Here is a 12007-nt window from a genome sequence, read left to right on the forward strand (position 1 = left end):
TTATTTTTTTGAGCAGTGTATATTACTTCCATATACGTACTGCAGGTTTTCTTAACTAAGCTACTGTAATAGAGAGCTTGTTTGGATTGTGTTAGCTAGCCAAGTTGACATGTCGGTCTGTTGCGTTGATCTTTCTTGCTGGTAAAATAATCATTGGTATTGTAGCTATAGAGCAAATAATTGTAGTATTAACAACGTGCAGAAATCCATATGTGTGTTTCTTTGGATAGGCTACTTAACCGGTGGGTGCATGACATGGGTGGCATGGTGCTAACGCTATGGTATTAGTGGCAAAGTGTCTAGGGAGGGAGAGAGAGTTTAGCTAGGTCGAATGCACCTGTAGTTTGTCAGCAGGCATGGACTGACATTTTGCCTTGGGATGTATACTTTTGGGGGGATTCTGCAACGTTAGTTGGAATGAGAGGTGTCTCAGATGAAATGGGAATGGTGCTTGCTAACGTTAGCTATAGCTCAGAGATGGGGAACTTCATTAGACACCTTTCCCTAAACATCTCTGGTTAGCTCTATTGGGGGTGCATGTGATTTAGCAGAAGTGTAGTGGAATATTCCCCCTGCTTTTGTTATCCTTATTAATCCATTAAATTAATTCAGCAACAACAGGCACAGACTTCTATTTTGCCCTGCAGGATATTAAAGTTATATTTTATTTTTATTTTCTTCAGATTGTGTGGTTAGCTCGCTAGCATTATTCAGGGAGATGGTCGTGGCAGTTTCCGCGTGAGTTGAATTTATCTTGTGCTTTTGCTAATCTTTCATAAATTATCCGTATCCATCCATTAAGTAGGCAACGTTAAATAAATGATATCTTAAATATCAAGCACAGACTGATATTTTATTTATCCTTGTAGTCTATTACAAAACATGTTTTGAGATTGTGTAGGTGGCATGAGTTGCATGGTATAGTTTGATAGCTCTTCAGGTGTGTGCAAGCCATTTGGTGGCTGGGGGTAGTGTAATTTTCATATTCCATGCTGGCTGGTAGCTGGAAGTAGCTTTATTGGGAATGTACAGCTGTAAATCCTGCAATTTCTGTTGCCTAAATATTAAAGCATTCATTACTCATGCAAAAAAACTACAGTTTTGCTTGTGGGTTAGAGGAGTGTCCCTTCATTTTTAAGAACTTCCCTGCTTTTAAATCCCATGTATATAGGCATCATAAAACGACAAACCTCAGAATGAGGCGACTCAACAAGGGGAATTCCCATGGATGTGCCAGGTTCAGGGATGCTCATTTCAGAACCCTATTTTTTCAATTTTGTGTGCTCATTTGAGATGGCATATCAGAGATGGGGAAAAGGTGTCTTGTCCCTGTAGAGGCTGCTCCAGATATTTCCGGGTCAGGTCATCTTTCAACTCCCATCTGAGCAGAAAACATAAAGAGCCGGTTGCAGATCACAGTTATGTCAGACAAAATGCAGAAAACACAGTAGATGATGAGACTGTCACACTCGCAGATGCACATGTCGATAAAGATGATGAAGTTGACCAAGAAGATCTACATTATTGAGTAACTTATCAAAATGCTGTTGCCAGCCAGCACAATACAGCCCATAATAGAGGAGTTCCAGGAGGTCCATAACTGTGGAATGAAAGGTGTGCTTTCAAAACTCCACAAGAAGTTGTCTATGCTTAACTTGCAGGAAAGTGAGATAAAGCAAATCATTGATGAAGTATCACAAGAAGATCTGCTTACAGTACATAATGAAGGAGTCTTAAGGTCGGACAAAACACGAAAGTCATTTTTCAAAAATAACTTTAGCTATGTTGTGCCCTCTCAGATTTACCTTGGTTCAGATGCTAGTGGCAAGGAACGTTTCTGTCAATACATCCCCATGAAAGAGACACTGAAATCTCTCCTGGGACAGTCAACTATGAAAGACTAACTCAAACAGGCAAAAATGCATGTCTCTGTTGCTAATGTTTTAGAGGATGTGACAGATGGAAAACATGTAAAGGAAAATGTACTGTTACAAGAGTCCCTCTCATCTATGTCTATCATTCTCTACCAGGATGCATTTGAAGTGGCAATTTCCTCTAGGCTCAGGTAAGAAAAAACACAAATTCCTGGCGGTATACATGTCACTGGGTGAGATTCTGCCCCACAATCGATCATCAATCAAACCCATGCAATTGGTATTACCAAATAGGGCTATCTTCTGTATACCCCGCACCTTGTCACAACACAACTGATTGGCTCAAACACATTAAGAAGGAAATAAATTATTCAAATTAACTTTTAAGAAGGCACACCTGTTAATTGAAATGCATTCCAGGTGACTACCTCATGAAGCTGGTTGAGAGAATGCCAAGCGTGTGCAAAGCCGTCATCAAGGCAAAGGGTGGCTATTTGAAGAATCTTAAATATAAAATATATTTTGATTTGTTTAACACGTTTTTGGTTACTACATGATTCCATGTGTGTTATTTCATAGTTTTGATGTCTTCACCATTACAATGTAGAAAATAGTAAAAATTAAGAAAAACCCTTGAATGAGTAGGTGTGTCCAAACTTTTGACTGGTAGTGTATGTTGGCGATAGGATTTAAAAAAACACTAGACAGTGAGGTCTGGCAGTTGTCTCAAACTGAGGGAGATGGTTGAGCTAATTTGTGCCCACAAAATTAGTCACAATCAGATTGCATACTTGAGGGTTCTGATTGAAGAATTTGTGCATTTGAGAAGCACTATGTTCCCTGACTCCAAACTGAAACCAAAGCATCACTAGTTGTTACACTACCCCAACCTCATCCTGCAATTTGGGCCACTCATTCGTTTGTGGACACTGAGGTTTGAGAGCAAGCACTCCTACTTCAATGAGTGTGCCAGAAAACTTCACAACTTTAGAAACCTGTGCAAAACATTGTCTGAGAGGCACCAGTTACTCCAATCTTACTTATGCAGCGGCCAATTGTTTCCACATAGCATTGAAGTTGTTGGTGTCATGAATGAATTTGAGGAGCAATTATATAACAACGCCATTCAGGGAGCTGTACAGTCAAAAGGGTTCCCAAAGCAGAGTACTGCAGAGGTGTCTAAAGTTGTATACAAAGGAACAACATACACTAAAGGCCTTGTAGTTGTAACGGGAGAAAATGATCACGATACACATTTGGAAAGATCTCACTGATTCTGGTCACAGAATCACAGGTCCATTTAATTGTTGGGGTGTATCAGTCTGTGTCACTGGTCGATCTCAGGGTTCATTTTATACCAGATTTTGTGTTTAATTATGTGTTGTTAATGCAGATAGTCTGAGTGATTATTATCCACTACCAGTTTATAAAGTGTCAGGTTTATCTGTTGTTTCCCTGCATCACTCGGTGTGTTCTCCTTAAACCAGTGTAGGCATGGAGGGTCTTCAAGATGCAATTAAACACCAATTGCCCGAGTTGGAGACCGAGACGGTGAGATCTTTCTCTGAGCATTTGAGGGGAAATGTTGGAGTGGAGAATATTAAAGACCTTGACTATGTTCAGCCGGAGGACATAAAATACAATTTGACGCCAATACAGTGCCGGAAATTGCTTCAGTCCTTCAAGCAAAGAGGTGAGATCTTGATTGATAAATGTAACAGGTTTATGTAATTGTTATGAATTATTTTTGGGGGGGCTGTCCCCATAGGAGAACCCTTTGAAGAACCCTTTTTGATTCCAGGTACATGTATAACCCTTTTGGTTCCAGGTAGAACTATTTTGGGTTCCATTTAGAACCCTTTCCACAGAGGGTTCTACATGGAACCCAAAATCGGATCTAGCTGGAACCAAAAAGTGCTCTCCTATGGGGACAGCCAAAGGAGAAACAATTTTTTCTAAGAGTGTACACACACAAGGTTCTGTAAATAGTTCATTTGTTTGCCCTCAATTTAAAGGGTTTATGCAATGAGGTAGCGAGGCATATGCAATAAAAGGGACAGAAATGACCAAAAATACATAAAAGCAAGTAAAGAATATATACAAATGTTTCTGTAAATTGTTTGTCCTCTTGTGATGGGTTGGAGTGCAGTGCATAGCCTAAAGAAAAATGAAGAATAGATAGGCTGAATTGTTTTGATCTGTAAATTGTTTGTTTGTTGGTGTATTTTCTAACGATCTGTCCCTCGACAAATATGCGTAGCCAGCAAAAAGATGAAGAAAGCTTATTAGTTCATTTTGATTGTACAATGTTGTGGCATAAGTGTCAGGGGAAGAAAGGTTTTACTCCTCTCGGAAGTGAAACAATATATGGGGCAATCGAATACCTTTCTGTGTCTGGAAAGAATGCAGGCAGCAGTAGACAGCCATGCAGGGCTCTATGCTGACCTTTTTCACAAGGAGTACGTGTGCGCCTAAGTTGAAAAATGTAGGCGCACACAAATACGTTTAGGAGCACAATGAAAAATGTGGTGTTAAATCTAGAATCTTTTACATTTTTCTAGGCACACTGGTGCTCCTAAATAAAAATTCCAGGTGGCACAACAAAATATATAGGCGCATATGGGAGTAAAATGGTCCCACTGTAGAGTCCTGCCATGCATTATTATTTAGTCTATTTAATTGATCATTCAATAGGACTAAGTAGATCATCTTCTCATGTAATGCCCCAGGTTTTCTCTAGCGGGAGGGAAGCTTGGCTTCTTATATGGTGTCGAGTAAATCTTAAACCATGTATTTAGATTGTAGGTAGGTATTGTAGTAAGGTATTGTAGGTAGTTTATCTAGGTAGATATTGTAGGTTATTGTAGGTAATTATTGTAGGTAAGTATTTTATTCGGCTGAGCCCGGTGAAGCACCAGGCTAGCCAACCCACTACCTGGACCAATAAAGCTAGCTAGCTAGCGGGTAGCTACTGGTAACTATTAGCAACTGTGGATAGTTGTTTCCAATGTTATTTCACGCTTGAGAGTACCTGTAATTATGCCAGCTAGCTACCTACCATTCAGCTGTTTTTCTAACCTCATTATCTGAAGTGTTAACATTAGGTAGTTAGTAGCTACTGTACTCGAAATGTAGCTAGCTTGTTGCTACCTGGATAGCTAACTAAACAATAGCTGGAACAACCTAGCTGTAATATTTGGAGACGCTTTCTCTCCGGTGGGACAGACGCGAACTGGCTGAATCGATTCAGTGGCTAGCTTTGCACTTAACTGGCTAACAGTAGCTACTAAGGGTAAGTTATAACCTATATTTATTTTTGTTTTGTTTTTACATACTGGTAACAAGAGTCGTTCAAGGGAATTCGGGACATGGGTGACTAGTTAACGTTAGCTTGGCTCTCTCTGTGTGTTTCGTGCCGTGGGAGGAGGGGTGGTTCGTTGGCAGAGAGCAATGGCTAGCTAGTATGCTAACTATTCTAGCTAACTAACTGGCTGAATAAGTTGACGACGTACTCACTCAAACTGTCAAAACTAACCCCAAACTTTACACAACGTTAGACACGGACACGAATGATCTGTTTGGCGTGTTAACACACTGGTTTGTTGTAACCGAGTATTGGTGCTAAACCGTGTTATTGGAGGCTGGCATGCTAGTTGGTTATGGCATCATAGGATTCGGTGCCCTGGACGGTTTTCACTGAAGAATACTGTACCAAGTTAGCTAGCTGAATAAACTAAGTTAGAGTCTATTCCTAGAAAACATTGAACCGCTGTAGTTTACAACAATTATAATTTCTAAAGTGGAAGTTGGGAGAGTTATATTTGAGTGTTTCAGTGAAACGTAAGTCAGGGAGGCCCCGCTCTCATCGCTTTCCCAGATGTTTAGTTCATTTAGTTCCGATCTCCTTTGCATTATTGTAGCCTTTTTCTGTAGCCTGTCAACTATGTGTCTGTCTATCCCTGTTCTCTCCTCTCTGCACAGGCCATACAAACGCTTCACACCGCATGGCTGCTGCCACTCTAATCTGGTGGTCCCTGCGCGCACGACCCACGTGGAGTTCCAGGTCTCCGGCAGCCTCTGGAACTGCCGTTCTGCGGCCAACAAGGCAGAGTTAATCTCAGCCTATGCTACCCTCTAGTCCCTCGACTTCTTGGCGCTGACGGAAACATGGATTACCACAAACACTGCTACTCCTACTGCTCTTTCCTCGTCTGACCATGTGTTCTCGCATACCCCGAGAGCATCTGGTCAGCGCGGCGGTGGCACAGGAATCCTCATCTCTCCCATGTGGACATTCTCTCTTTTCCCCCTGACCCATCTGTCTATCTCCTCATTTTAATTCCATGCTGTCACGGTCACTAGCCCATTCAAGCTTAACATCCTTGTCATTTATCGCCCTCCAGGTTCCCTTGGAGAGTTCATCAATGAGCTTGACGCCTTGATAAGTTCCTTTCCTGAGGATGGCTCACCCCTCACAGTTCTGGGTGACTTTAACCTCCCTATGTCTGCCTTTGACTCATTTCTCTCTGCCTCCTTCTTTCCACTCCTTTCCTCTTTTGACCTCACCCTCTCACCGTCCCCCCCTACTCACAAGGCAGGCAATACACTTGACCTCATCTTTACTAGATGCTGTTCTTCTACTAATCTCACTGCAAGTCTCAGACCACTACTTTGTATCCTTTTCTCTCTCGCTCTCCTCCAACACTACTCAATCTGCCCCTACTCCGATGGTAATGTGCCGTCGCAACCTTCGCTCTCTCTCTCCCGCTACTCTCTCCTCTTCCATCCTATCATCTCTTCCCTCTGCTAAATCCTTCTCCCTCCGATCTCCTCATTCTGCCTCCTCAACCCTCCTCTCTTCCCTTTCTGCATCTTTTGACTCTCTATGTCCCCTATCCTCCCGGCCGGCTCGGTCCTCCCCTCCTGCTCCGTGGCTTGACGACTCATTGCGAGCTCACAGAAGAGGGCTACGGGCAGCCGAGCGGAAATTGAGGAAAACTAGACTCCCTGCGGACCTGTCATCTTTTCACTCCCTCCTCTCTACATTCTCTTCCTCTGTTTCCGCTGCTAAAGCCACTTTCTACCACTCTAAATGTCAAGCCTCTGCCTCTAACCCTAGGAAGCTCTTTGCCACCTTCTCCTCCCTGCTGAATCCCCTTCCTCCTCCCCCTCCCTCATCCCTCTCTGTGGATGACTTCGTCAACCATTTTGAAAAGAAGTTTGATGACATCCGATCCTCATTTATTAAGTCAAATGACACCGCTGGTCCTGCTCACACTGCCCTACCCTATGCTTTGACTTCTTTCTCCCCTCTCTCTTCCGACTTGTGACGGCCGGCCGCCCAACAACCTGCCCGCTTGACCCTATCCCCTCCTCTTTTCTCCAGACCATTTTCGGAGACCTTCTCCCTTACCTCACCTCGCTCATCAACTCATCCTTGACCGCTGGCCATGTCCCTTCCGTCTTCAAGAGAGCGAGAGTTGCACCCCTCCTCAAAAAACCTACACTCGATCCCTCCGATGTCAACTACAGACCAGTATCCCTTCTTTCTTTTCTTTCCAAAACTCTTGAGCGTGCCGTCTCTAGCCAACTCTCCTGCTATCTCTCTCAGAATTACCTTCTTGATCCAAACCAGTCAGGTTTCAAGACTGGTCATTCAACTGAGACTGCTATTATCTGTGTCACGGAGGCTCACCCCACTGCTAAAGCTAACTCTCTCTCCTTTGCTCTTATCCTTCTAGACCTATCCGCTGCCTTTGATACTGTGAACCATCAGATCCTCCTCTCCACCCTCTCCGAGTTGGGCATCTTCGGCGCTGCTCACTCTTGGATTGCGTCCTACCTGACAGGTCGCTCCTAACAGGTGGCGTGGCGAGAATCTGTCTCCGCACCACGTGCTCTCACCACTGGTGTCCCCCAGGGCTCAGTTCTAGGCCCTCTCCTATTCTCTCTATACACCAAGTCTCTGTCATATCCTCACATGGTCTCTCCTATCATTGCTACGCAGACGACACACAATTAATTTTCTCCTTTCCCCCTTCTGATAACCAGGTGGCTAATCGCATCTCTGCATGTCTGGCAGACATATCAGTGTGGATGTCGGATCACCACCTCAAGCTGAACCTCGGCAAGACGGAGCTGCTCTTCCTCCCGGGGAAGGACTGCCCGCTCCATGATCTCGCCATCACGGTTGACAACTCCATTGTGTCCTCCTCCCAGAGTGCAAAGAACCTTGCCGTGACCCTGGACAATACCCTGTCGTTCTTTGCTAACATCAAAGCGGTGACCCGATCCTGCAGGTTCATGCTCTACAACATTCGCAGAGTACAACCCTACCTTACACAGAAAGCGGCACAGGTCCTAATCCAGGCACTTGTCATCTCCCATCTGGATTACTGCAACTCGCTGTTGGCTGGGCTCCCTGCCTGTGCCATTAAACCCCTTCAATTTATCCAGAACACTGCAGCCCGTCTGGTGTTCAACCTTCCCAAGTTTTCTCATGTCACCCCGCTCCTCCGCACACTCCACTGGCTTCCAGTTGAGGCTCGCATCTACTACAAGACCATGGTGCTTGCCTACGGAGCTGTGAGGGGAACGGCACCTCCTTACCTTCAGGCTCTGATCATACCCTACACCCAAACGAGGGCACTACGTTCATCCACCTCTGGCCTGCTAGCTCCCCTATCTCTACGGAAGCACAGTTCCCGCTCAGCCCAGTCAAAGCTATTCGCTGCTCTGGCACCCCAATGGTGGAACAAGCTCCCCCACGACGCCAGGACAGCGGAGTCACTGACCACCTTCCGGAGACACTTGAAACCCTACCTCTTTAAGGAATACCTGGAATAGTATAAAGTAATCCTTCTTCCCCCACCCCCCATAAAAAAAAGGTTGTTGTCCCACTGGCTATCATAAGTTGAATGCACCAATTTGTAAGTCGCTCTGGATAAGAGCGTCTGCTAAATGATGTAAATGTAAATCTGTATTTTCAGCTGTTGCGATCGTTTCTTACCTTTGAACAATGTGTGAATGAGTAGGAACATACCGCCCTAATATTGACCCTAAAATAAAAGGCAACATGTACTTTCATGTCATATTCATCATCTGATCTCAAAATCAGTGCTCTACAATTCACTGTTCAAATACATATGGTGAGGACCAATGTTCCCTCTAAGTCCCGCGTAGAATAAATATCAGCCCACGAAGAGAAGCACGAGATTGAACTTCACTCAACTTTCTAGAGTTTTCCTTTTAACACTATCAACGTTTTCCTTTACTGTGGCAATTGTGATCGAATCAACACAGTATTAGCCACTTTCAATGCAACATACCGAAACAAAAACGAACTATGCAAGAGATTTTGTTGTAGGCAAAACGCATCGGAGTAGGATTCTATTGCAAAGACACACAGGACTCAGCCCGTATTCTACACCAGTGCGGAATAACCAATCAGAGCTGCAGTAGGCCTATATGAAAATAGACCATTGCCATATATGGATCTGTGCCATTAACTTTTAACTGGACTGTGTTTACAGCTGTGGTCGTGAGTAGATGGGCTTGTTTAGAGATCAAAGCGAGAGCTGCATGTAGCCAAGTGTGCACATCTTTTGCTAGATAGTGAGTTATTTTCCCAGTTATAGATAATTTGTAGTCCACAATGGGGGAGTGATTGCTTCCTACAAGATTTCTAGACATCTTTGAAAAGCCAGTCAGGTAAAGAGCTTTTTTTGGTCTTAAAGGGGCAGTGTTATATTTTGACACAGGCTTGAATAAGCAGAGTAGCCAGTGGGCAGAGGGTAGCATAATTTGTCTGATTCTCTGTAATAATGATATGGGAATAATTTGATTTTGTTAATTGGTTTCATGCATCAGACAACACAACAACATTTTCAGTCACCTCCTTGTCTGAAGGACAAGTGGATAAACAGGTTAATGTCAAGCCCTCCATGTTTTTTTCAAAAACACCACACATTGGCTGCTACTGTAGGCTGAATGATAGAAAAGCTATTTCCATGTTAAAATGTTATGGGATGCATTTTCTCCATTGTTTTTGATGGTAGGCCACTCTGGTAGGCCTACATTATGATCAAATAGCCAAAGTATCCTACTTGGCCACTGTTAAAACTGTAACTTAAAGCGGGTACAGACTCAGTGTTCACAACGTTCAAGTTTGCTCTCAGCAGACCTGAAATTTGCTCAGTGCCGAATTCAATTAGAGGGAACATTGGTAAGGATTGTATTTCTTACACATTGTAATTGTTGCCTAAATTGTTTTATATTTTCTTCTTTAAAGATTCTGGTGGTCGCTTTGTGAGTCAGTCAGTGGTGTGAGTGAACTGCTGTCCCCTCCAAGTCCGGCCTCTTCTTTGCCTACAACAACAATGATTAACATGAGCTCATTGTGGGTCAGCAACTTCCAGGTACCTTGACAGAAGATTCCCTCCAGCCTCGAGCAGGCCATTGCCCAAGGAAAGAGGGTAGAGGCGGCAGATGGTGAGGGAGACTGTCGACGCCATGCGTGAGCACTGCCCAAATCCCAACAGGGCTGTATGCAGTGAAATTGCAAAATCCATTGTAACGCAGTACCCAAATACTTTTGGAGACCTGACCGAGGAAGTATAACCACTTGGCAGTGGGTACCACTCCCTGTTCACTAAGATTAAGACCCGGAGTGGAGCATAAAAATCGTAACCGCACTTTAGATAGAATCCGTAGACCCAAGAGGAGCAATGAAGAGGAAAGGGACATCAGCGGACAGGCAAAACCAGCAAGAACCAAGGTCGACAGTTATAGCTGCATCAACTGGCAACCACAGGACCTTCCAAAGAAAGAAACTCCCTGGAAAACAAGAGACAGGCGATGGCGACCATTTTCAGCTGTGTGGGCCCCAGAGGTGCAGACAGGAGGGAAGTGGATTACCTGATGAAGCTGACATACATTATCAACTCCACATAATCAACACTTGTCCTCCTCCAAGCATCAGTGACCTCCAGAAACAGTGGCCTTTCCTTTTCACCAAGTTATGGCTCTGCGACCACTTCAATACCCTCACTGGCAGTCGCCTGACTCAAGCTCTCCTGAACAAGGGTAAGAGAATTGTCAACTTTTTTTAAAGCCAAAAGACCAAGTGGAGGAGAGAGATCCAGTGCCTGCTGAATGAAATCGACGGTTACATCAGAGGCAATGACGGTCTAACAGCCACTGCTGCCATTCTTTTGTTGATGACCCACTTCATAGAGAAGGACGAATCTCTGTTCCTCTTGGCAGATGTAAGGAATAGTGTTTTTATACTTATAAAGTTTATATATGATTAATTGTTTTTATACTGTACTTTTGTGATTTTAGGTCACTGCAACTTGGGTTGATGTCAAGGCGCAAATTCCCTTGCCAGACACACCAAGGCTGATCATGCTTGGTAATACAATTATTTGATTTAAGGTGGAACAGAAATATATAGTATTGTGGTACCTATATAGAGATATCTAGTAAGTATGCACTAACACCCTTACTTTTGTGTATTTCAGGAAATACTCTATTGGGTTCCTCAAAATGGATGGTGTCGATCGAGGGGGAGAGTGGTCTGTGTTTTGGACAGTGAGTCCAACTTTACTGCTGCCCTCTCTGTGCTCTTCAGCACTTTCTATGAGCTGATACGGCGGTAAGCATTGAACATTCATTGATCCAACACTTACATTTAGCATCTGTTAGTTACATTGCAATGTTATTTTTTCAATGCCTCGACTGATTTCATATATTCAATGTTGGGTTGTGCAGGTTCTTGGTTCGAATAAAACCTGAAGGAACCAAATGCACAGCGAAAGAAGGAGTGAGCCGCAAGACTGGAAAGGTCGTTCAGAGGAAGCCATTGCCAATTAACCCACATGTTACACGCTTCCTCGCAGACCTGAAAGAGTTTGAGTAGAAAAACTCCAACAGGTAAGTACACACACACACACACACACACCTGATGAACATAAACTTTATTTGTCAGTTGTCATCTGCCTTTTTACCCACCAAGTAATAGTAGTAGTAATAGCAACAGTAATAGCAATAGCAATAGTAATAGCATACATTTGATGTAAATTTACAGTAAGGATGCTGTAATATGTTTTACAGTAAGGAAAATAGTACTGTAA

General features: G+C 43.6%; 1 pseudogene; it reads left to right on the plus strand.

Moving 5' to 3' along the window:
- Positions 1 to 3368: 3368 nt before the first annotated feature.
- LOC121577169 lies at positions 3369 to 11793 on the plus strand (annotated as a pseudogene).
- The last annotated feature ends 214 nt before the right edge of the window (positions 11794 to 12007 follow it).

This window comes from Coregonus clupeaformis, chromosome 11, assembly GCF_020615455.1.
Source record: "Coregonus clupeaformis isolate EN_2021a chromosome 11, ASM2061545v1, whole genome shotgun sequence".
Classification (NCBI taxonomy): domain Eukaryota; kingdom Metazoa; phylum Chordata; class Actinopteri; order Salmoniformes; family Salmonidae; genus Coregonus; species Coregonus clupeaformis.